This window comes from Mauremys reevesii, linkage group 10 (genome assembly GCF_016161935.1).
Source record: "Mauremys reevesii isolate NIE-2019 linkage group 10, ASM1616193v1, whole genome shotgun sequence".
NCBI lineage: Eukaryota > Metazoa > Chordata > Testudines > Geoemydidae > Mauremys > Mauremys reevesii.
Genome location: NC_052632.1, coordinates 61554881 through 61582400, shown reverse-complemented (window position 1 = coordinate 61582400; position 27520 = coordinate 61554881). Strand labels below are relative to the sequence as shown.

General features: G+C 41.1%; 1 long non-coding RNA gene across 1 annotated transcript; it reads left to right on the top strand.

The window, feature by feature from the left end:
• The first annotated feature begins 772 nt into the window (after positions 1–772).
• LOC120372944 lies at positions 773–27520 on the top strand. Its single transcript, XR_005585289.1, has 3 exons — positions 773–963; positions 4024–4162; positions 27459–27520. It is a non-coding gene; the product is annotated as an uncharacterized LOC120372944 (long non-coding RNA).

Sequence of the window (27520 nt, the reverse complement as noted above, 5' to 3'; positions counted from 1 at the left end):
CAACAAATCAACAAGATGCAATTTGTGATGCAGCAACCTTGCTTTTCTTGTGTCAGTTCACCAGCAAATCTCTGACATTCAGTCACCCAGCACAGTTCTACTGCACTTCTCATAAAAGGGAATTTCTCCTGTGAAAGCAGTGGGGATTCCCATGTGCCACCAACCACAAATCAATAAATTGGCACTCAAATTATGGTCAGAACTTTATTAATGCCTTTTCAACCTGCATGAAAACACATGAACCCAACTGTTATCCAGTGGTGGACCCCATCCAACCAAAGCATGGACACAGAGTCTATTGTGTTTAAACAATCATCAGCATTCAGCACTTCTATTTTTCTTGCCCAGTGCTCATTTTGCAGCATGAGAGACAGAAATCCTTTGGTACCCTACAGGGAAAATTAACTATAGACACTAAATGCGATTATCTGTTATCTTAGCATAAATGACAAGGACCAAACTCACAATCTTACAGATACAAATAGCTACATAAATCTAATTTTCAAATACTATCTGAGGCCTTCCCTTCAAATCAAACACTAAAGGACAGACAGGCAGGAAGCTGTTCCTCTGTTTCTGTCTGGTTTATCCTTTATTCCCTCATCCAGGTAGTCCCAACCAATCAGAAGTTCTTTGTAGATTCCAAGCAGCCAATGGGGAGGTTCTTCAACTGCCAGGTCAACAGAAGGGATGTGGTGGTGGGTGACAATAGAGGGAACGCGCATTATGCACACGCATCACAGAACTCCCTCAAGAATGGATTGGGAAATGTTCTGAATGGAAAGGCACTTACTTATCTATTAATCTTTCACAAAAGGTGCATAATAAATCAATGTTCATGTACAAAGGAATTCTTAGAAAATTACCCGTTACATCTTTGGGGGTAAAAGGTCTGTGTTATTGCACTGAATGCCAGAAGGATCGTGAATGATTTACCAGCAATTGTCAGTTTTTACACCAAAGGTGAGGAACGTGTTCAAGTTTGTAAACAGTAAGAAAGAGATAAATAACACTTCTAATTTATTGCCCTGTCACTGTTAATTCATTTGGTATTTGCTGTGATAGCATTGCTCCCAATGAATTTATTTGGTAATAATGTGGATGTCATCTGTATTTATGCTCTGATCTACTACAAAGTTTCAGCCAGGAAAACAAGTTAGGATCTTTGCCAGATGGAAATCACATTTTATAAATGTAAGAAAAGTTTTAACTTATTTGGAATAGGAACCTTAAAAAAAATGTTTAACTTCCCACAACAGAAGGCTGTTTTATCACCCAAGAATTATCACCCAACATAACAGGATAGGTCTCCATGACAATATGGGGCTTGATTCAAAATCCACTGAAGTCAATGGGAGTGCTTCCATAAACTTTGATAGGCTTTGAATCAGTCCCATACTGTCTGTGTAAGTTGGTTGCTAAATATATTAACTAAATAAAGAGCCTATATCTCTTATTATTTTGAGAGAGAGTTATAGCTGAGTCAAGAGTGGAAAAAGCTGATCATGAATATCTGTTCAAATCCAAAAGAAAAAAAAACGATCTTTCCATATTTATGACCCCTTCATGTCCATGTTGGGTAAAATTTATCTCTGTATACAGAGCCAGACCAAGTTATATGAACTACTTAAATACCACTTAACCTCGATTTTGAAGATTCAAGTGGTGCATACGTCTTTTGGTGGTCTACTGTCATGAATTATACAGATTCTGAGTTCAAAATTAAATACCATGCTGGACTTTCAACACATTCTTTGCCAGTGATCTGCAGACCAAAAAAATAGCTGCTGCAAACACTAGGGAATTATTCCAGGATAGGATCAGAAAGAACTTTGCCATTGATTTCAATGGGTGCATGAACAGCCTGATAAGGAGTTTAATAATTTTGCACTCTATTCACAGACAATTCATGAATAAAAATAAGGGCAAACTTCATCAAATAACTTAATTTATTGTGCAATATTTACTCAGATCTAAAACATGAATTGGACTCATGGTATAAGGCAACTTTGTTTACAGGCAGCCTCTTGTGATTTATGCAAGTCATCCCAATGGAATGCCAATAAAATCTTTATACCACACCATCATTTACTTGGATTATGCCATATATTTTAGAGGGGAAAAAAATTAGGATGGCTTTAGAGAATTTTATTGATATGATTTTTCATATCCTTCTGCCTGTAGAACCAAGATACATTAATACCTTGAGCCCAAGTGAACAGGACTGTGAGGAAGAAAAAAATTATTACAAATACATTTTAGAAACCTCTAAAATGACCTCAAATAGCTTGCCTGTAAATCACAATATTGCATTTTCAAGGTCTGCTACCTCACTATTTATAAAAGCTAGAAATCAATGCAGCATCCCATTGAGAAGGAAAGATTTCTGGCCAGGGCCAGATTAACTTTTTGTGGGCCTAGCACCAAACATATTTGTGGGCCCCCGTGGGGACAATACGACATGGCGCAGGGGGTGGGAGAGTCCCCAGAGCGAGGGGCCAGCTGGGGGCAAAGAGGCACGGTGCGGTGGAAGCAGCCCCGCTCCGCCACTGGCACTCAATTGTACCAAGGGCCACTGCATTTTCCAGGTGGTTCCCAAGTTATTGTACCTGAATCCTGCCTTTAGTGCCAGACTGAATATTGCTGCAGCTCAGACAGGAGGAAATGTTAAATTTGGGGGGTAAAGAACAAAAACTTTCTTACCAAAACCTCAATGTAAGATCTCTAATGTTACCATGCAGCAATGTGTTCTATAGATTTATTTTCCTTTTATCCCTTTAAAATTTGTTGCCCTTTAGTTTGAAAAGAATGTAGCTGCCTACAAGCAATGTATATTTTGAAATATGCAGTGCATTTTATACTTTCCCAGTTTATATTTGTAATTTTCTCTCATGCCAAATTTAATACATTCACCTAACAGTCATTTGAATGCCTTTAGAGCTTTTAGCAAATGTTAGTTATACAAATAGAAACTAACATTTACAGAATTCTTGTGTAGAAGCTTATGAAATGTCATGCTTGCCTTATTAAGTAGTCCCCTAGCATCCTTTGTTACTTTGTGAAGAATGCACTTTGGCATCCCTATTTCATTTCAACTGTGATTACATTAATAATAGCACCTCATGTTGTAGATGGGTTAATCCATTTCCCACTGAGGGGGACCAAATGCAATTCACTGCTGACCAATAATCAGGAAACCTGCTGATCACATTACATTGCTTTACTGCAAACTCTGGCTATATTAATTTTTAATTTGTTTTGCACTTCTTAATTAAGTCCTATAAACTGTGGAAACATTTAATACGAATGTCAATTTAACAGTGTACGGTTATTCTGGCTTTCAGTAGCAGTATTCAGCAACTAAATATCCAGCTTCATTTTGTTAAAGAGGATTTTGCTTTCAAGCCCATAATTATTTTTTTTCTTAATGTTCCTCAGGTGCAAAAGAAATTGCTCAGGTAGAAAAGGTCACCTTGATTTTCAGATAAATATTTTGCATCGTTTTCATATCTTTGGGTATTTCAGCTCTGCTGCTTGGATCTTAGTCATCAAATCTATTTGGTTTGGGATTAGCAAGATATCAACATGTTCAGGTTCTAGAAGATTGTTATTGGTGACATTCTTTGAAGTATTAAAGAAAGAAAGCTTATCTGGAGCTTTATAAATCAGGTCTCATTAGCACAGCTGAGGAAAATACAAACAAATTTGGCATGGGATTACCCATGGATATTATCTTACAAAGGGATCATTTGTACAAAGTGATTTTCTCGGGGAAGTCATCTGTCATTTGCCATCAATGAGAAATGCCAATAGTCTGTAGCTGCTTTTGCAGGGAAGCTCAGCCCACATCAATGATTCAGTGCCTGCTGAAGGCACAAAATAATTTGCCAGTGCACTGTACTGAATGATATAAAAATATTATCCAGTGAAGGTTCATTGAGGGATGTGGGGAAATGAAGGGGTTAGTTAGATACAGAGGGGCAGATTTTCTGCCTTGTTCTTACCCTTTGCAATTGTACTCAGGCAATACAAAAAAGAACATAGGATTGGCCAAACTGCATCAGATCAGAGGTCCACCTAACCCAGTCTCCTGTTTCCATTATTGGCCAGTACAAGATGCTTCAAAGGAATGTGCAATAACCCTACAGCAAGAAGACGTGGGGTAATATGACCCCATGCTAAGTCTCATAATCTCCAATAGTTAAAGAATTGGCTTACGCCCTGAAATGAGGTTTAGTATCCCTTCCAAAAATATTGTTATAATTAATTCTGATAACTCTGGATGATCTTATTAGTCACATAAATATTCACTAGTTTTTTAAATAAGTTTTTGGCCTGAATGACATCCAGTGGCAATGAGTTCCACAGTCTAAGTACATATTGTGTGAAAAACTATGAATTTGCCATGTTTTAATTTTGTTGACTGTCCCCTTGTTCTTGTGAAGAGCTACAGACACTGACATTCCCTTGGCACTAGGAAGTCATCAGTGGTGTATAGCCAACACAGCCGTCTCCTGTGCCACTTTTCCTGCAGCCTCCAGCACAGGGGATGGGCATAAGAAGAGTGACCAGAGCCTATTGAACTCTGACTATGCTCAGCTTGTAGAGGGTCCTATGGGGATTGCTGGCAGCTGACAAAGGTTAGAGCAACCCCTAGGTTGCAAAGGGACTGGACAGAGAATCAGAGAGTTGTGACCAGCTTCCTTACATCCCCCACACTGAATGTAACACGATGAAGCATAGAATGTGGCTCAGTAAATTCATCTCCCAGTGGCCTGAGGAACAGTCTAGTCCTGAAGTCAATGGGCATTTTGCCTGTAACCCTTCTGTCAGGCTGAGTTGCTAGCAGCAAGGGCTGGGTTCAGTACATAAGGGTCCCCTCCCAACAACGCAACACAAAACTGGCTCAAGCCCCCACCCAGTGATCTGGGAAAATCTTACACACACCCCTGGGTGCCTCAAAGAGGCAATACTTCCCTTCTCACAAGCACAGAGTCTCGGCGTAGCAGAAAATCTTTAACAATACGAGGTAGATGACATCAGCATTAAATTGGGGAAACACCACAACTAGGGTTCATAGACAAAACCATGAGCAAAGATCCATCCCAGCAAATTGGGCCATGTCCTTTCTCTTTGGTTTCCCAGCAACCCAAAAATCACCCAAAGTCCCAAAAGGCCAACAACCCAAAGGTTTCTGTCCCTGGTCAGTGCAGCCCTGGAGTTCAAAAGTTTATCTGCAGAGTTTTACCCCCCAGCCTGGGTGGAAATGGGGAGGGGCACAGGCGGTGTTAAGGGGCACCTTACATGGTCCAAGGCCAACTGCCCCGCCTCTACCATAGGGTTCTGCCACAGCCTTCACCACGAGCCACTCCACCTGTCCTTCCACTCCACCAGCCATCCTGCGAGCTGCTCCAGCCGTCCCGCGAACTGCTCCGCTCTGCCAGCCGCTCTGTTCCACCAGCCACTCATCAATATAGCTTCCGGCCTCCCCACTAGTTAACACAGCACTCAGTGATCTCAGCTCTTAGTAATTTTAGCTCTTTAGCAATTTCAGCTTGTAGTAGGGGAGCCTCAGTGCTGGTGCACCATTGGCGCAAAGTGAATTCAGCTCAGCAGCCTGTAACTAGACTCCTAATGGAAACAAAATTATCTCTGATATTCCACAGTGGAGAGAGGAGACAATGCAATTGGTGTTTCAGGCCAGAGCAGTTTAAAAGGGCCTTAATGTAAATGAGATCCAGGCTCTAAATGATGATGCCATTTAAGGAAAGGAAAATAATCAGCCAGCTCCTCAGCTAGCTCCAGTGCTGCTATACTAATTTACACCAGCTACAAATTTGTCCCACTATTTTGGCTGAAGCAGCATAACACAACATAACTTTGCTTTTGTTCGGTATCCTTGCAGTTTAAGAAAGCTACTTGGGAAAGGAATAAAAAGGAGGGCTGCACAGCTGAGTCAGCATGTAGGTTGCAATTGGAACAAAAGAATTCTTCCGTTCATGCTAAAAATAGTCACCTGTCATAAAGGAAACTTTTATTTTTCCATCAAATGACATAAACCAGCCTTAGTGTTATTGAGAATCAGGGCGAATACATATGTGGGTTGAAAAGATTTTTTTTGGATGACCCAAGTCCAAAGGATCAAGTTTCCTTTATGACAGGTGGAAAAAAAAAATCTCAAGAGACATTCAGTATATTTCAAATCCCAAAGGATAAAAGACTGCTTTTGTTTGATTTGACTCTGCAAAAATTAAATCAATTTCTACAAGTATTCAGACAGATCTGTTGGAACTTCAGGCTCCTCTGTTCATTTTGACTTTTAGCCTAGCAAGTGATTTTTGAGTAATTCAAAATAGTTGCTCACTCGAAGTTTACCTCTGCTACTTGCTGATGTTTGAGACTGTGTCTGTTTTTTTTTTCTAATTTAGACTAATAAAAGGTACATTGGCAGGTATATCATGACTAGGAGAAAACTCAGGCTTAAGCTGCCGTTGTGTTTATTTTTTGAATGATCTTGTGATGCATAATACTTCATATGGTGAATAATGATTTCTGTTTCATTATTTATGTGAAATGAGTTTGTGTGGTCTGAGTCCAATTCCTAGTGGACGGGTGTTTATACCAAAAACTGTTTCAACTGTTGACACTAATTGACTCCTTCTGTCCCAAGGCTTGTGAACAGTTTCAGCAGAGGTCAAGCCGTGAATGAACGTAGAGACTCTAACAGCTCACTGACTCCTTTATCATTAAGAGAGTTTGATAAGGAAATTAAAAATAAATATGAAAATATAAAGGAAGATTCCTTGAGATAAAACAGTGAAGATGTTAGGGCCAGTTGGGACAATGGAAGAAGCTATGCAGAAAGCAGAGAACAATGGCACAAGGGTGCTAGAGAGATAAATGGACAAATCATGCAGGAAGGATTATTCAATTAGAACTGCTTGGGATAGCTCAGTGGTTTGAGCATTGGCCTGCTAAACCTAGGGTTGTGAGCTTAATCCTTGAGAAGGCCGCTTAGGGATCTGGGGCAAAAATCAGTACTTGGTCCTGCTAGTGAAGGCACGGGGCTAGAGTCGATGACCTTTCAAGGTCCCTTCCAGTTCTTGGAGATTGGTATATCTCCTATTATTTATTATAAATCTGATATTTTAGGGGTGGTTTTCCAACAAATTTTCAACAAAAACTTTAAGTTCAGAATATTTTGACCCTTTCATTTTTTGTCAAAAGCTGAATGCTTTTCACCCCACCACAAACTGAATTTCTGATTAAAAATGCTATTGAAACCTTGAAATTCAGAAAATTTCCTATCAGCTCTAATTTTAACTTTGAGTCAACAAATGCCACCTGATCACAGCATTAGAAATCTTATTACTCTCAAAAAGGTGTAACAACAGCAACTCAGAAAATCTCTAAATCTGATAACCAGGTTCTGCTGATTTCATATGGATGAACTCTAATAAATGAAAAAAAAAATACCTCAGTACATTATGGAGTTTTCTTGGCAACCATTAGAAACTCCCAGAGAAATCCATTCCAGAGAACAGTAGACAGAAAGTTGACTGACTTTTTCTGTTAGCCTTTAAAATAGGGAGTGACTTTTCTTAGAATGAAAGATCCAAAAGCCGTATTCATCACTTCTGCCTTGATGGAGCTCACAACAGGAATGGTGCATTTGAAATGCAGACTATATTCCAATCATCCCCTCAAAAGTGGGAGTAAGCTATCTCCAATTTTTGCAAAGGGACTGCTGAGTGCAAAACCCTGCAAGCTGGGAATGTGCTGCTTTATCCAACCACATTACAGAGTGGCAGAAAAAAACCCTTCCATTAACTGAACCAGAAGTAAGGGAGGGATGGAGTATGTCTCCAATCCCTAATACTCTTAACCTCTTGATGACCAATTTACTACACCACTGGGTATCAAGAGTGATAAAAGATGGAGCAATTATAAAGGCATATGGAGGGAGAAATGCACTGAGAGTTAGTCTTGCTTCCTGAACACATTTTTAGATTACTAATGTTAAAGGCCAAAATCATGGACCCACACCTGCGAAGAGTATGCCAAAATCTCCTGTAAGTGATTAGGATAAATATGAGACTCCTAAATTTAAAGCTAATTAAATACCAACGACAATCTAGAGGAAAGCCAGGTAGTCTTTTGAAAACAAGTCAAAATTTGCAATAGACAGAGGTGTAAAATATATACATTTTCAAATGCTACAGAAGGGAAGTTTGCAGTAAAAATGGATGTTTTGAATGGCCTCTCTAGAGAGAAGGGTCAGATGGCTTTCAAACCATGGCCTGCATTAGATGTGGGCAGGGAAAGGTGAGTAGAAGCCATGATGCTCTGGGAGTCCTGGGAAATGTTTTGCTGAGTTTGAAAGGAGGTAGCATGCCCTCATGCCGGTGCCAGCCCAGTCCTGCTAGCTGATGCAGAAGGCAAGGAGCAGGGCCACAAGCAGCTATATGAACACAATGTTCTGCCCTCATCCCAGCCCCTTTCAGGAGGCTAAACAAGCTGGGAGCAGAGCGTCGCTCCAATGGGACTGTCCCCAGATCCTGCCCAAGGGCACAAGGATAGGGGAAGAAGTTTCCAGTCTCCTTGTCCCATGTTTCTGTTTCCCTCCCTGCATTGTTACCTGGGCAAGGCTGGCACAATCCAGCACAATCATTTTAAAATTATTTCGATGTTGCTGTTTTTAGTCAGCCTGGCATCCACAAGTCTCCCTTAACAGCATAAATGAATGGGCAGCTGGGAACTCAGTATAGAGTAAATGGCTGTATTGTCATAGCAAGTGGTGCATAATACAAAGCTAATAGGCCAACTGTTACATTATTTTTACATTCTGAACATTGATGAGAGAGTCTCAGGAGTTTGGCCCAGTTCAACAAGGCACTCAAGCATGTGTCTCACTTTAAGCATGTCAGCAAGCCTATGTTTAGCAGATCAAGCTTGGGCTTAAGCAGGGGTGGCTCTAGCTTTTTTGCCACCCCTAGCACGGCAAGCAGGCTGCCTTTGGCGGCTTGCCTATGGGAGGTCCGCTGGTCCCATGGCTTCGGCGTACCTGCCACTGGATTGCCGCCAAATCCACGGGACCAGCAGACCTCCTGCAGGCAAGCCGCCGAAGGCTGCCTGACTGCCTCCCTCTCAGGGACTGGCAGGGTGCCCCCCGTGGATTGCCTCCTCAGGCACATGCTTGGAGTGCTGGTGCCTGGAGCCGCCGCTGGGCTTAAGTACTTTGCTGAATCTGGGCCTTTATGAAGTTCTGAAGGGTTATGTAGAACCTTAGAAGTTATGTTCTCGGCCAAGTGTTACAGAGCCTGCTGTAAACACATTCACAGAAATATTTTCAAGACTTTGGCTTTCTGCAAACATTCTCCTGAACTAAAAAGCAGCTGTGCATGTGAATGTACATGCAAAAAAGATGAGAATATCATCCAAGCATGTTCATATGCTATAAGGCTATTCCTCCAGGACAATTAAATGATTACATTCACGGGCTAGGTGTAAGAACCTGAACAGAAGAGAAAATTACATCTGTTTCTTTCTTGCTGACTGTGGGAGACAGTTTCCGATAGGTTGGCCATGACCATCTCCATTGTTCTATATAATACATTGAATTTCTGAGTGGCCCTCGGGGCGGTAACCATGTGCTAATACATAATTGCCTTTAATTTTGGAGATTCCCCCCACTGAAAGCTGCAGTGTGCTGCCAAAACATCTTTGTCTGCTGAATGATAAACACTGCTGGGTCCTGAGAACCAACAGCAGTAGCAATGCCAAAATAAAAAATGTTTCATTGGCTATCATCTGCTCTCTCTCCAGCTATGTTTAAAATGTTAAATGAATGGTTTTAACAGTCCAATGATTCAAGACAGATATATGGGCTAACATACAATCCAATTTTTATGCCACTATGTTGCACATGGACATTGTTATGCCTCCTGAGAAAAATGTTTCTTTTTTAAGGCTTTGATTCACAAAGCACTGAAGCACATGCTTAACTCTAAACATATGGAGACGCACCCGTGAAATCAATTGAGCCTATACTTAATTGCTTTGCTGAAAAGGGCTGGACATATATCCTTACAAATAAGCACATGCTTAAGTGCTCTGCTGAATTGGAGGTTAAAAACATTGGATTTCTCTTGCTCTCCCCTTTATGACATACCATTCATTCACTGGCATTTATGACTCAACATACCTAGTATATCATCCTCCATTCACAATTTTATAGATACTCTTCCGAAGCCATTTAGTTTATAGTGATGTAATGCTTAAAGGATTTTGTGGCCCTGTGCACTGTGCAAATTGGGAGCCTTCCTTAAAGTGCCCCATACTTACCCCTCCTCCCACACACACATACTCGAATGCCCCGCCCATGCCACATATACCTCAGCAAGTCTTCACCAGCCGCCACTTATCCCGATAGCTCCCATACACATCCCAGCAGCCCTGACATCCATCCCGCTCACTGCAGCCCCTGACATCCCACTCACCCACAACAGCCCAGCCCCCAACCCCACCCTCCTTTTCTCCTACAGCCCCTACAACTCATTCCACCACCCCCAACAACTCCCCACTCACTTCCTAGCCCACCAGCAATTCACTCCCAGCCCTTCACCCACTGCTCCTGGGATTCTCCTGGCCACTCAGCAGCATGGCCCTCACTCAGCACTCCATTCCCATCCCAGACTACGGCAGCTCCTCCTGATCTGCCTGACTCCTCTTGTTCCCATTGCCCACCCTGCACTCACAGGGCCCCCACACTGCTCAGGTTTGGACTGGCTACCCCCCTTGTCATGATGGAGCCAAATCTGAGTGAGCAGGGTTGCGACCTGGCACATGGGGTCTCAGTGTCGCTCAGTATTTCTTTTGGGGGTTGTGCCCCAGTGATGCAACAGCATTTTATTTTTATAATAAAAATGGAGTGATGCTTTGTTTGCTGCTAGTATGAAATGGCAGATATTAATTCCTGTTCAACAGCAGTATATGTGTTTTCCCCACCATGCATCCAAATAGATTACCTTGTGTTTATCTGTGGTTTTGTACTCCCAGTACAATAGAGATTCAGAGCCGTGCAACATTTCTGGCAGGGTGACTGACATTATTGTGTGAGAACATTCTTTCCATTAGCGTCAACTGCAGCCCCTACATCTCCTGTTAGCCAAGCACCAGGGGGAAATAATCCTTATTACTAATATTTTAGAGATGGAAAAGGAAAAAAGTTATGTTGAGTAAATGTTTGGATTAAGGGCAGAGCTTTATCCATATTTCACATTTCAAACTTTGAACTTATTTTCAAGATCTGTCACACTAGAATAAATATATGCCTAAATCATAAAGAATACGGCATGCATTTCTGACTTGCAAAGCTCATTATAATTTCTGGAAGAGTTTCCCTTATTAAAAATCCATATCAGAATCCACTCGTTCATTTTAAAGTGCTCAGTATGTGGCTGCATGTCAGAAGGTTTGACATTTATTTGACTATTGACACAAATTGTATTCATCTGTGATTTTACATGATAGACATTTCTGCGCATAGGTTTCAATACAGCAGAGCACTGAAGGCCACCCCTCAGGAAAAAGAAGGGGAAACAAAACCAGCTTTCTCCAAAGCCCACTCAAGGCAATAAGAAACTCCCATATACTTTGGATTGGACCCAAAGCAAAAAGCACTACAGGTTTCCTGAATGTCAACAAACTTGGGCTCTGTGGGATTAAAGATGTGTGTCATAGTCACTGGGTCAAATCTATGACACTAGGGTCCCACCTGATTAGAAGTTGGTGTGCTGGGTATCTCTGCTCTCAGATATGGATTTGTATTCCCATACTTCTAATGCCTCGCTGGACCATTTTCTGATCTCATCCACTGTGAATTTATACAAATGTATAAATCTCCACAGAATGATCCTGGATTTACACAAAAGTAAATTAGATCAAAATCTGTCCCTTTGTATCTAAATTCCCTTATCTGTACCTTACAGTGCTGTTGGAAGAATGAATTGGTTAGTGTTTATACACAGCAATAGAAATGTTGAGTATTTTTATTCAGTATGGCTTCCTGATTTTCAAACAAACGTTTTGGGCTATTAACCCACAATGGAAACTATGGCCTTTGGAGATTTATGAGTGGGTCTTGTCTACACTTGGAAGTTGTTTCAGATTAAGGTAGGGCATGACTTTAAAGTGCAATATCTATTTCTGAATAACTCCTTGTGTAGACAAATCTTTAGAGCCAAATTCTTCAGTTGGTTATAATGCTGTTTATCCATGATAACACCATTGACTTCACTGAGGCTACTCTGGACTTACGTCAAGGGAAAAAAAGAGTATAATTTTGCCCTAAGCAATTACACGGTATAAAATTTCTCTCCTACTAAAACATAAATGCAGCAATTTCTCATATACAGCCAGATTCTGCCACCTTTATTCATACAAATAACACTTCCTTTTAAGAGTTGGCCTTACTGAGGGGATTATTTAACAGGAGGAAGAGTGGTAGAATTGGACCATTAGAGGTCTAAGACATTTCAGAAGTATGGTTTTGTGGCTGCTACAGTAACATGACAGAGTAACATAATGACTGAGGGCTTATTACACAGTGCTTTCCTCAACACTAGTGTGTCGCCTGCTAACTGGCCTGTGTGGACCCTGCTGATGGGCACTAAAAGTTCCATCATGCATATTAACACAGTCCCATTTCAAACAGTACTATGTTAATGCGCACGAGGGAACTTTTTGTGCACAACAAGAGGTCCACACAGGCCAGTTAGTGTCTGACATGCGAGCGCAGATTAACATTTACATGCCTCTGGTATGGCCTAAAGTAGATTAGGTTTACAGTTCACATCATCAAGGATCCATTTACTAGAGCAGTTGCTGTCGTAAGTACTGACTGGTGTTTGTGGTTCAATAGTCCAAGCGGATGCTTGCTCTAAGAAGAGCCTGTTTTAAATACTCAACCACTCACCCCTGTGCAAAACCCAAGTGAAAAACCCAGTTTTACTGGGGACCTACGTTAGGGCTGGCATAGCTGAGTCTTTTCTACCAACCTGGAAACAGAGCACATACACAATTGTGCTGTAGCAACTGCCAGCCTTGCAGAAACCCAGATGTGGGGGGGATCCAAGTAGTTTGAAATTCCACTAGCCACATCACTGCAGGAAAGATGGCAAATCACACCCTAAATATGGTTTATAGAAAGGATACTCAAAGCCACAGGTGGAATTGCAATCCAATGGGAAAGTGTGCTTGTCTGTGAGGTGCTGCTAGAGACATAGCAGAGCTCATATTTAGGAACACAGACATTATACACGCATATCAAATACCCTCTTGGCCAGATTCCACACTGCGGCACTCTGAGGTGCAGTATTAACCTGCATGTGTTGTCAGTGAAGGCAGATGCCCCTTGGGGAGGACAGGCAAGGTTTCTATTACTCTTATACCTCAAGTGTTTCATGGGTTTCATCTCTGCCAGATGTTCCACAGAACCTCACTGGAGAGGTGGTCAGTAAAGATGCCATACTGCTTCCCATCCATGCCGCTCCCATTGCTGATTATAGTGCTTTCCATAGCTACAACTTTCCTTCCTTCATGGCAGATGTGGTGCCAAAAAAGACTCTGTACCTAATGGTAACTGGCACAGAGCCAGGATCAAATTTGCCCCAGTAAAAGTGATATACTCTTCAGAGGTTTAATACTGGCTGCACCATGCAGTATGAGAAATATGGCCACATGCTATACTTGAGATATTGTTGTGCATCTTAGGAAAACACAGTAATATGGATAAGATGCTGTTGATCACTGCACATAAATTCCCTCTTCACTTCCCCTTGCACAATCGGTCAGGCTTTACAAAAGCTACAAATCTAAGCAAGCTTGCTACTGCCACTCCACAAAGAGCAGATAAGGAAGAACTGAGATTGTATCCACTGGATGTTTCAAGGGCTCTCTGAGCAATGGAAAATGATTAGTGCTTTCCAGGACAGGTGGATCTGAGGCTGCATGTGACATCCACTCCAACAAACAGCTTGCATATCATCTTACATGCATGTCTTTAGTTGTTTTTTGAAGCTCACGCTAATAACTAGCCAAAATGATACTGGCCCCAGATCAACATCCATTTTTGCTTACTAAGGAAAAAATGGACTGCATGGAGGAGGTTTTTGAAGCAACTAACATTCTTGTAGTACATTTGGTGAACAACTCGATAACTATAGTGAAACTGAAGCAGCATAATAAAAGTACATTAAGGAATCAAATGAGTGTATTTTTGGTAATCTGCTTTAATCTCCTGCTCAAAAACACTACTACAGTGTTTTGGGGTTTTTTTCTCTCATGGCGAAATTCATGTAGATCCTTGCAGAGTTTATGGAGAAGGTTGTTAGCTGCCCATCAGCTATGAGGAAGAACCTCCTTCCTTCCTTATAGTGATAAGCAAAAACTTCAAATGAGATCTGTATTTCAACCACGGGAAGTTGGGGGTGTCTAGGCCTGTCCCTACTGAGTATTTAGAGGAGAATGCCACAAATGTAGAAAACCTCAAATGGGCACAAACTGCAAAATTGGGATCTGGCTTTTGAACATCCCAAAGCTCAGGGGAGTACTGATAACTATGTTTGATTCAGTTTGTTACAAAGCTAGGAGCCATTTGTGAACTTTGATCTAAGTCTGGGTTTGGATCTGGCTGTTTGAAAGAGAAACACTCAGATCAGGAGGTGGAGATCCACATCACAGTTTCACTTTAGACTAACCTCTGAATGTAGCCCTAGATTCAATCATCATTTTAAGGAGGGAAATTTTTTATCACAGCTCCTGTTTTTTTCTTGTTAATCCAAGTGGAATTAGTATTACTGAAGGTAAACACCTTGTTGTTTCAATAATTTGGTGGGATTGCACCGTCAATGGTTATTCAACCAATCTACATCAGTGATGTAAATTTATCAGGATTCTATTGGTGGTCGGTTAAGATTCTATCATGGTTTTTTTCAGTTGGTCTCAAACTTCAAGGAAACCCTAGTACCATGATATCATCACCTGATAGCACTTACATCATGTTTTTGCTCTTTAGATGGATTGTGTTGTCTCCTCTGGAGTTCATTTCAGATTTCTTTCAAACTTCTGTCCTATGACATAAATAGTCACTGGAGAAATAATTATGTTTCATGCTCTCTGTTAAAGTGACCAAGCAATGCACTACAACCCACACTGGTTGACTTGTTTCAGCCTCAATAAGCAACCTTTCATGTTCTGAATGACATCACCGTACTCTGAACTGCTATAAACTTGAATGATCAAAGTTCCTTGGGTTGAACCAAGTGATTTCAGGTTTGTAAAGAAGAGTGAGCACCTGTTTTGGAATTAGAAGATACTGAAGAGAGCATAAAACAAATCTTAGAGCACAAACACTCTAAGATGCCCTCTTATACAAACAGGTATTCACAGGGCTATGAAGAAAAACAATGGCACATGTTTATGATAACATTTTGTAGATGCTTTGACTTATTTTATATTTATTGCTTACAAAAAATATTTTAGACTGACAGTCCTGGAGACTGGCTTCTTCTCTCCCCAGAGTTGGCAGAGCATAAGCAAAGGTATACTGGCTGGGGGACAAAAGTTCAGTAAGATTGATCTGAGTCAAGCATATTTACAGATGCACGTCGATGAAAAGTCCCAAGAGCTGTTGACTATTGTGACTCATAAGGGGCTTTATCGATACTGTCGTCTACCCTTCGGAATAACATCTGCTCCCGCCCTGTTCCAGAGGGCTATGGACCAGATCTTGTGTGGCTTGTCAGGAGTTCAGTGCTATCTGGATGATATCCTGGTCACTGGAAGAAATGAAGAGGATCACTTAAAGAATTTAGAGGCTACCCTACAAAGACTGGAAGAGTATGGCCTACGAGTTCGCAAAGACAAGTGTGAATTCTTCAAGCCCTCTGTTGAATATTTGGGACACATCATTGATTCTGCAGGTCTTCATAAGGCCCCTGCAAAAGTTAAAGCTATTGTGGAGGCTCCCCCACCTCGAAATGTAAGCCAGCTGCGCTCGTTTCTAGGACTCCTGAACTATTATGGAAAGTTCATCTCACAGTTAGCCACACTGCTAAAACCACTTCATGAGCTCCTTGGGCAGAACAAGGCCTGGAAGTGGACTGAAGCCTGTGATGTTGCGTTTAACAAAGCTAAGGATGCATTGCTAAATTCTGAAGTTCTAACGCACTTTGATCCATCCTTACCACTGCAATTGGCCTGCGATGCCTCCCCTTATGGAGTGGGAGCAGTCGTGTCACATATTATGCCTTCAGGAGAAGACAGACCTATTGCTTTTGCTTCACGCACTCTAAGCAAAGCAGAAACTAACTACGCCCAAATCGAACGTGAGGCATTAGGAATTGTTTTTGGAATTCGGAAGTTTCATCAGTACCTGTTTGGGCGAAAATTTACTCTTCTCACAGACCATCGACCTCTGACATCAATTTTTGGACCTTACACAGGCATTCCCCCATTAGCTGCTAGTCGTATGCAACGTTGGGCATTGTTACTTTCAGCACACACATATGAAATCAAATATCGGAAATCCACTCTACAGGGCAATGCAGATGGCCTCTCAAGGTTGCCTTTGCCGGTCAAACACCACGATAGTGCCCACAAGGAAATCTTCTACTTTGAACAGGTAGAGAATACACCCATCACTGCTACTCAGATAAAGAAGGCAACTCGCGTTGACCCAGTATTGTCCCACGTTATGGACCTGGTGATGCATGGAACATCTCGACAAACCTCTCGGTCTCATCCGACCTTGTTCCCTACATGTCCAAGCGGACGGAGTTATCGGTCCAATCTGGTTGTTTGTTGTGGGGGAGACGTGTCATTATTCCACCACCACTGAGATCACAGATGTTAGAACAGCTACATTCCGGTCACTGTGGAATAGTGCGCATGAAGGAAATTGCACGAAGCTATTTTTGGTGGCCTGGACTGGACAGCGCTATTGAAGAGAAGGCAAAAGCTTGTATGTCATGTCAGGGTGTGAGGAATGCACCCCAGTGGGCACCCCTACACCCATGGGACTGGCCTGAAAACCCGTGGCAACGTATTCACGTTGACTTTGCTGGCCCCCTTGAAGGAAGCATGTTCTTGGTGGCAATAGATGCCCATTCTAAATGGCCAGAAGTCTCTATAATGCAGTCCACTTCTGCAGAGAGTACTATCCAAAAACTACGAGGACTCTTTAGTCGTTTTGGTCTGCCAGAACAACTTGTGAGCGACAATGGACCGCAGTTCGTTTCTCAGGAGTTTCAAAATTTTATGAAAGCAAATGGGATACACCACATCACGTCAGCACCATATCATCCGTCCACCAACGGATTAGCTGAAAGATTTGTGCAGACAATGAAAAACGCTTTGAAATCAGCAAGGGGACATCACTCCATTCAAAAGCGTCTGGATACCTTTTTACTTTCCTACAGAAACACACCTCATGCTACGACCCACGCATCTCCGGCCTTTCTAATGATGGGACGACAGCTGCGCACTTGCTTTGATCTGCTGAAACCTTCTGAACCCCGACAAATTGTGCAACATCAGCAGCAATATCAAGTCATCAGACGGGCACCCAGAGCAAAAGACCGAACCTTTAGCCCGGGACAGCCAGTTTTGGCTCGGAATTATACTTCCAGAGCTAAATGGGTTCCGGCCAGTCATCACTCAAACAGGACCTGTTTCCTACACAGTCCGGACTGCAGAGAATCTTACCTGGCGGCGACATGTAGATCAGCTGTTGCCAGATCATGCCAGTCCTCAGGACCCATCTGCAGTTGAGGGGTCTGACTTCACCTCTTCTGGTGAGGGATCGAATCACAAGTCACCTGTTTCTGACTGTTCTCCTCCATTACTGCCGGCGGCTGAGATACCCCTTTGCCCAGCACGAGCTGATACCCCCTCCTCACCTGTTCGTGCTGCGGACCCTGAGCCCCTAGTGCTTTCGGGTGCAACAACACCAGTGGTTCGCCGTAATCCACCTAGAGACAGAAGACCTCCTCATCGGCTGGATCTTTAGCTAGGGCGAACCCACGGTTATGGGGCAAAATAATCCCCAGGGTTTGGCCGGGAATGGAGGCAGTCTACCCTCCTTCTCTAGTCTAGTGTGTGTTTTATTTAGGGGATTTAGGTTTCTTATTGGGGGGGAGGAATATGTTGTGTATTTGGTTGTCATGGTTTTGTTGCTATGGCAACTGAGTTAGATTATTATGGGTTAGCTCAACCGGTTTCAACCGGTTGAGGAGCTCTGTATATATGTAAATAAAATGGAGGTTTTGGTTAGCTGCCTGTTCTCTGGCCTCAAGTGATTGCTTCCTACACCGGCTGCCCCAAGGATATAACACAGTAAAGTGCCTGAAATCAGTATTACATATTGCTAAAAGCAGCCAAGTCAGCAGGCCTTAAAAGGGCTATGAAGCAGCCTCAGCTTGACCAAGGCAGGAGGGGAAGGGGTTTGGGGTGCCACAGAAAGGGCAGCTTGACCCCGTGTCCTTCCTGATAAGAACTATGTTGAACTTGCTGATAGATGCATTTTAGAAGAGAGGATGTGCCCTCAGAAATGTGTCTAACAGGGTCTCAAGGCTGCAAACTCTGGGAAAACCCACACCTGGTTAATCAATAATCAGAAGAAAGCCTCTTGCTTGACCATTGGAACTGCTTGCTTAACAAGTTTTCTTTAAGAGACATGTAATTCTATTACTAATGTATAAATAAGGGGGAAAAGTTTGAGGTAGTTGGACTCTTCTGGACTTTCCCTCTGGATACATCTTGCAGTCCCCACCAGCAGACGGGCTGCCGCTGTGCCACTGGAGAGCCACACTCAGCCTTGGTAATTATCGAGGGCTGGGGGTTTGTTACTAACCTGTTGCAGACGTGTGTAAGTGCTTGAGACTAAGTAAAGTTTAGCTTTAAGTGAAAGCACTCTTGTGCTGTCCTGTTTGTGCCAGCCATCTATCGGTTGGATGGCCATGTCTCCCATGATTTATTTCCTGACACCATCTCTCACAGAGTAAAAGTTAACAAGAGCGTTGGGTTGAAAGAACCCTGGGTAACACCACTACCGAACCTGCTCACCTAGAGCTCTCCTGATGTCTGTTTACCTTGCACAGACAGAATTCCCAGAGTAATTTCTACTCAGTCACTGCAGACTGGCACCTCCTCATCACACTTCCTAGTGGACCTAACAGAACGTAGCCCTAAATATATTCCCCAACCTTCCTCTCAGTCTCTGTTACAACCCACTGTCATTGAAATATTAAAGAACTGTTTAATCAAAACACATTTTCCTCAAAATTATTTTTGGAACAGCACATTGGCTGTACATACCTATGCAATTTATAATCATTATAATGTACATTTCTTTTTGCAGTGTTTCTTTCACTGGATGGGTGCACATGTATAAGGAACATTTTATAACATAACTCTAGTATCATGCTTAATAAGTTTTCAGACCTAAGCACACTTCATCCTGTACAGTCATCTGGGAAAGATACTACCTGTCAGTGTTACAAAATAAACTTTAGTAAGCTAAGAGATCTCATGGAATTATAGAGAAATTCACACCCCAAAAACATGCTAATCAACACCACAGAGAACATTCTTCAGGGTTTACAGAGTCTTCATATGCAAGTGTATTGCACTCCAAATTGTAAGTAGACACAAGTATAACCATTTGCAAAAAAAAAAAAAAAAGTGTCAAGTACATTAGGTTCTTAATGTGAATATAAATGTAACAAAACTATATATATACATACACACACACACACACACACACAGAACTTTTGTGGATTACAGCAGTAATGCTAGAATTATTATTAGTTTCAGAATTAATACCAATACTTTCTTCAGAATTATAAAATGCATCAAATATTAAAACACAATTAGGATTCTATAAAAATTGTAAAAGGTTCCAGAACCAACTTTATTTTTAAATAGATCAGACATACAGTTGAGAATGGAGGGCCAAATTCAGCCATGTTGTAAGAAGGAACAGCTTTGATCATGAATCTGGGCCAAAGAAACTATCCCTGTAATTTTTCTCAGGAATTAAAAAAGTCCTGGTATAATGAATATCTTTTTTCAAAGATACTAGATACTTCATTAAAATATGTAAACATTATGCCACAGCCATTTAATTAGCAAAAGGAAAATATTTGGCTTTAGTTATAATAGCACAAATTCAGATATGTGGCATGAAATATATTTATAGAGTTCTGGTTTACTTCTCCAGACTACACACAACAGGGAATGTTGTCACATAGAAAAATTAAGGAATTATAAATTGTAACAAGTAAATTTAATAATAATATTACATACGCTAATGTCCCTGTAAAAATTAAAGAATTTGTTTGCAATGGAATCCTATTTGTTAGTGGCACATTGAGAAGTAGAGCAGTTTATTTCTAAAGTCTTCACTAAATATTCAAACCAAACACACATTTATCTTCCTTGATTATTGCTTTTATTGCAAGGTGGATGAACAAGAGAACTAAGGCTCCAATCCTGCACCCCTCTGGAATCCAGTTGCAGGATCAGAGCTTAAGAGTCATATTTTCACATGTATTTAGCCAACTAGAGGTGCAGATAGCTACCTAGGGGGATTTTCAAGAATGCCTACGCATCAAACTCCTATTGACATAGAGAAATAATGTCCTTTCATTCCACAATTGATTGGAATAAATTGGTCTCCAGAGGGAGAGTGGCAAAGAAGAGCATGGGAATATCTGATTTGTTTTTTTGTCTTGGATCTTCATTCATCCCAGTGTGTTGATAAACTGAGGACTTAAGGTCAGATTTTCAAAGGCATTTATGCACCTAAAGATCTCTCCCTCTGGAGACCAATTTATTCCAATCAATTGTGGAATAAGAGGCCATTAATTCACTGTGTCATTAGACCTGTAACACATTTCCCTAATTCTAAGTTATATTTTTCCCATGGCAAATGAACATAAATAGAAATAACTAGGATTCTGGCACTTGCATCAAGAATCAATCTTGGTGGCAACAGGACAGTTCCCAGTGGCTGCATAGGCAAGGGTGGGAAATAATTATAATGAGTAGCAATAAGTATTATCTAGCCTGGATTTCAAGTACACGAATATTAGGCTGAGCAGATAGCAAGTGCAAAAAATCGGGACGGAGTTGGGAGGTAATAGGCACCTATATAAGAAAAAGCCCAAAATATCAGGACTGTCCCTGTAAAATTGGGACAGCTGGTCACCCTAACTAATATGTAGTTGCAGTTTTCCCCTTATCTTTAGGTGTCACCACAGACACACTTCAAAAGGAGCTAGAACAAATGACATGGGGAAAACAGTGGAAAAGTTATAAAACTAGCCAATGATTACAAGTGTTATTTTATGCCTTCCTCTGTCCCTTAGGAGCCATTAATCACAGTATGAATATGGATTTGTGTAGTGTTTAACACTGATCATTAAGGAAATTGTGCTTACCCTCTTGAAAAGAACACAAAAAACATCTAAGGTTGAAGTTCCCTGCTTCAGAGATCTAAGAAACCATAACTTCAAGACCCAACCAGTCATTAAGAAAGATCAACACCTCAGTTTGGCAGTAGCCACCACCTTTTACTCAGTTTCGAAAACTAAACCCCTAACAGTTCAATTAGCCCATTTACCCTTCTGACCATGTTCTCAGCAGCTGAAACCCAGCTATTTGTAAAAGCAATTTAGTGTTTAGTACTTGGTTTATGTCCATATGACACTATTTTCTGCTCTTTTCACTTGTTTAGCAGCTTTTTACTTATCAGACACTAGCTTCCCATGCTATTTTTACTGATGTATCTTTGTAGCTTCACTTTTTCACGACTACAAGAGGTTATGGCTAAGAAGAGGCTTTTCCAGCAGCTGTATTGTCAGAGTCCTGAATAAGCTGCTGTGGACACATGCACTGTGTTTTGGGCCCCACTACACTGGATACAGGTGGTCCTAAGCTTCTCTTGGTCCAGCACCATCTCTACCCTTTGGCCTCTCTGACACACTTCCTGTACATGGGCTGTCTTTCTGTTACCCCTTCATGTAAGTGGGACCTCAAAGTCCAGTTGTCCTAGGTCCCCACAACCAGTGCTGAACTCCTGCCCCTTGAGACACAGCAGTTGCTTACATACACCCCTTCCCAAAGCTCCAACCATGTAGGTACTCTGGGTTACATTTTCTCTCTCCAGGGCATGTGATAGTTGAAGTGCATGAACCTATATAAAGGTTCAACACCATTACTCTTTAGATAGCACAAGAGATACTCAGATCTCATCCCCTGCCCTGATTCAGTTTACTCAACACTCTAGAGCATTCTTTGGGATTTGGTCAGAGTCCTCCAGGGTGTCCAGAATCCTCTCCCGCACATGGCTTCTTTTCCAAATCATGGAGTCTCTCTCTGCTCCTTTCAGTGAGTGCACATTTGCTCTAAAACAGCTTGTGAAAGACTCTTCCTTTTATAACTTCTGGTCCCCTTTGTCAGGTGACTTCCCCTTGCCAGATGATCAGAGTCTCCTAGCAGATGAGCCACTATCTTGTTACCAGCTAGGGTTGCCAACCCTCCAGGATTACCCTGGAGTCTCTAGGAATTAAAGATTAATCAGTATATAATTGGAGATATACCAATCTCCTAGAACTAGAAAGGACCTTGAAAGGTCATTGAGTCCAGCCCCCTGTCCTCACTAGCAGGACCAATTATTGCCCCAGATCCCTAAGTGGCCCCCTCAAGGATTGAACTCACAACCCTGGGTTTAGCAGGCCAATACTCAAACCACTGAGCTATCTCTTCTCCTCCTACCCTATAGAAGGAAGGAAGGAAGGAAGGAACTAACTAACTAACTAACTAACTAACTAACTAACTCACTAACTAACTAACTCACTCACTCACTCACTCACTCACGTGATGAAATCTCCAGGAATACATCCAACCAAAAGAGGCAACCCTATTACTAGCTCACCTGGGTAGCACCATTTTTCTTGGTTGGCCACCTTCTTTAGCATATCCATTGTATTGCACAGGCATTAAATTCTTGTCAATATCAGCAAATTGTTTCAGTTAAAAAAAAAAAAGAGTGGTGTCTTTTTTATGTTTTGGGGCTAGAATCACAAGGGGACTTAGGTGCACGTTGCCATTTATCTTTTAGCAAGAACCAAGATATTACTAGTGCATAGCATGAAATGCTAATTATTGAATAAGTCAAAATCTCTCTCCCCCCATCAGTTGGAGAACAGTTGGATTACATGTATACAAATAAACAGATTATTGCATGATTTCACTAGGGAATTTGGTTAAAGTGTTAATTTTGGAATAACAAAAATATTTTCAGATAATTCTGTTGCATAAAGAGAACAGGTGATGGTAGAAAAAAAATACAGTATTCTAAAAACATATGGATATATAATTTTGATAATATCACATTGACCAAGGAAATACATTTTTCTTCAGTGATAAATAAACTTTAAATAATGGTCATTATACACTCATTATATTTCTCTGTTTTAGCAATAAATGCTGTTGGGGGGGGGGAAATCATATAAAGTCATTTTGTTTTGCTACTTTCTGAAATGTAATGAGAAAAAACAACAGATGTACATCTGAGCAGAAACAGCCAGACACCTACGAGTGGAACAATTTCCTTAAGGGAAATTTTGAAATATTGATTACTTTTACTTTCATGTTTTTGGAAGTTGGTACGGAACATACCCAGAACATAATGTGCCACTTTATTCTTGAATTGTTTCTTCTAGCTAACTTGAACGTTGAAATTATATTTTGCTTTTAAACTTTTTTTTCTGATTCATTAGAGACTGCACACACATTATGAATTCACACTCAAGCCATTTTACAGACTAATCACCAGCATTTGTGAAAATAGACTCATGACATCAGTGCATATTTAAACACAAAAAACAATATTTTTTCCCCCTTCAAATTTGACACAAAATTGGGGGAACAAAATTTTGGCCTCGATGGAAAGAGAATGAAAGAACTTTTACTTATTTCATCATTCTAATCTAGCCCCCAGTCTTGGTAGAAACAAGGTTTAGAGAATCAGAGTAAGATTTAAATATTGGCCATTTTATAGATTATTAAACAATGCCGGCTTCTGATGTCATTTGTGTTTTTAAATATAATGGAGATTAAAGACCTGATTCAGCCAACCAGACTTATGCACATGCTTATGTGTTTATTAGTGATTGGACTTAGACCCACACTTAATTTTAAGCGTGTGTTTAAGTGCTTTGCTGACTCAAGACCTTAGCAGGACACCGACACTCAGATAGTGGGAACCCTGCAAAGTTTGATTTGAAAAGGAATACCAGATTTCTGTGGGACAATACAGTTGCATACACTCACATAGACTGATGACTAACAAAGTTTTACAACCAGACAAACTCTAATGGTTGGCTCTTGTTGCAAATCCAGAAGCAGGGTTCAGGTTTGCTGAATTTCTGCCTGTTTTCATTGCTTCACACATTACCTGGGCATAGAGGAGGTTAGGCTTCCTCTCTTACTCCACAACAACAAAACTGATCTCAAGGAAACAAAGCTGCACTCTCAAAGTCGGGTAGAATTATTTATGTGAGCCAAGAAACCAAGCCAAATGGCTGGAAAAAATCACAGTGGCTCAGCAGCATAGCATACAAAGAGTTTTATTCTTGTAATCAAACAAGAAAAACAACATGCAGCAAGTAAAAAATTCAGTAACTGCAGTTTGAAACAGGAAACTCAGTTTGCTCTGCTTATTTCAACTCTCCTGTTACAAGTCAGAAATAACCACTACAATGGCCATACATGGGACTCAAAATAAGACCAAAAGAATGGCCCTACTGAGTCAGACCAATGGTCCACTTAGCCCAGTATCCAGTCTGAAGCCAGATGCTTCAGAGGAAGTGAACAGAACAGGGCAATTTAATTGAGTGATACATCGCCTGCCAAAAGCTGGGAGCAGGCTACAGTCAGAGGTGTAGGAACATGGGGTTGCATCCCAGGTCATCTTGGCTAATAGCCATTGATGGAACTATTCTCCATGAACTTATCTAATTCTTTTTTGAACCCAGTTATACTTTTGGCCTTTACAACATCCTCTGGCAATGAGTTCCACAGGTTGACTGTGCATTGTGTGAAGTAGTACCGTACTTTCTCGTTTGTTTTAAACCTGCTGCCTGCTAATTTCATTGGGTGATCCCTGGCTCTTGTGTTATGTGAAGGGGTAAATAAAACTTTCTTATTCACTTTCTCCACAGCATTCACAATTTTATAGACCTCTCTCCTATCCCCCATCAGTCATCTCAACACACTTCATCCAGTTCTTAGCAGCCCAGGACTTTCCCACCAAGAAAGAATCTGTATGAAATGAGGGGGCTCTGCACACCATATTCTAGGAGCTCCTATTTTAGAGGCTCAGAAGGAAGCCAGTGACATCAAAAATTGTTGGACATTCCAAAAACTTTACTCTTCTGCCCTCACCTTCACTACAATTTTGACAAGGCCCCAGCACACACAGTTATTGTTTCTTTTGCTTCATCTACTGATAGGGGGTGGGAGGAGAGAAGGGGCCAACATCTCCATTTTTAGCAACAGGGTTCTTATATTCCCAGTGTATCAAAACCCACACAGGCCTTTTATCATTTGTTGTATGCTGCTGTAGAGTATAGTTCATATGATAGAGTGTCTGGGATGGTCTTCATGACCATGTCCCCTTGCCCAGAATGGCCAAAGTGCTGGCATGGAATATGGCAGGAATCAGAAGATGGAATAGGTGAGGACAGAAAGAGTGATAAATGCCGCCAGTTCAGGTAAGGAGACTGAATAAAGCGAGGCCCCTTCTTCTAGTTTTCTTTCACTTCACTTAAAGATGTGTAAAGCCTACACTGATAGAGGTGAGTAGGTTTTTGTCAAGAGAGAGGGAGGAAACAAAAGAGGTGAAGTAGTAACCAAGTTCATTCCTTTCTTTATATGATTCATAAGATGAATCACTTACACCTTTTCATTTATTTACTTTTTGCCATTCAGATATATTTTGGATTTGTCATATTGGTATTTAAAAAGCAAACCAAAAAACTAATGTTCACAGCAAAGAGTAATAGTTAACTGCTCATACTGATCTATTGATAAAATTTCTGCAACAGAGCAGATGAGCTTCTACCACTGCATTTGTTGATGTATAGCGTCTAGTAAATATAGAAGAGGCTGTTTTCTGTCTTTCTATCTATGGCATTTACATTCTGCCAGTCATCATGATATCAATACACTGTAGTATTAGCCCTCTTCCCCAGTGTAAGTTTTCTAGGATCAGTGAAAATCTCTACTCACACAAAACACACAAAATGCTAGAAGGTAAATAGAAAATAGTACTGAAAACAGTCAACTGCCATTAACTAAAGTAAGGATATAGCCACACCTGACACACTGTGATCACCTCAGGCATCCCAGCTCACACACAAATAGCAGAAATTGCAAAGGTCCGGAGATGGGCAATAAAATGATTAGTAGGCAGGAGAGCCTCACATATGTAGCAAGACTGACACTGTTTATTTGAAGAGAAAGGGGGAGAAGAAGGGACATGGCAGAGGCCTGCAAATTTATGAATGGCATAGAGAAGGCAAATAGGCTTCTTCTGTTCACCACTTCTGTAATAAAATACAAGGGGGCATTCAACACAATTGAAAGGCATCAGATTGAAAACAGGTAGAAGGAAATACTTTTTTCACAATGTGTAATTAACCTTTGGAAGTGACTGAGTCATTGAGGCCAACTGTTTTATAGGGGTTAGACATTTATATGGCTAAGGAGATCCTCTCTAGTTATCTATAATTTATCTAAGATAGGATTTTAAAAAAAAGAGAGAGAGAGAGAGAGAGAGAGAGAGAGAGAAACCCCATGAGGCTTCTAGGCATTAGCCAACCACTGACCAATGGGGGGCTAGCTAGGAAGAAGCCCCTCCTCTTGACAAGCTATTCCAGAATTGCTAATAACAAAATGGCTTCACCTTCCTCTGAAGCTTGTGGCACGTGCCACTATCAGAGACAGGATACTGTGGCCAGAGGAGAGAACCTTCATTGAACATTAGTGAGGGAGACCTTTTAATATTGATAAACACAACTCAGCAACTACAAATATCTGGCACTACAAAGTTACTTCTCAGAAAAATTATAAAGCTTTATTCCATAATGTTCAGGGATTGAGTAGAGGCCCATAAAGAGACTTGAGTTTTCAGACCACGCTGAACTCCTGTCCTGTGAAAATCAAACCTCTTTTGGGTGTCTCAAAGACTGAGGCATGGAAAATGATTAGCCTCTTTTCCAAATTTAGGCCATATACCCTATATTATATTAATCTTTATTTAAAGATCATTTATATATTGCAAATTATATTCCCCATTCAGAATATAAAACATTTTATTATATTTGCAGGCATCCTAGTCTTTCTTGTGACTCAAAATCAACACCAGCTACTGAATATAAGAAAGTCCAGC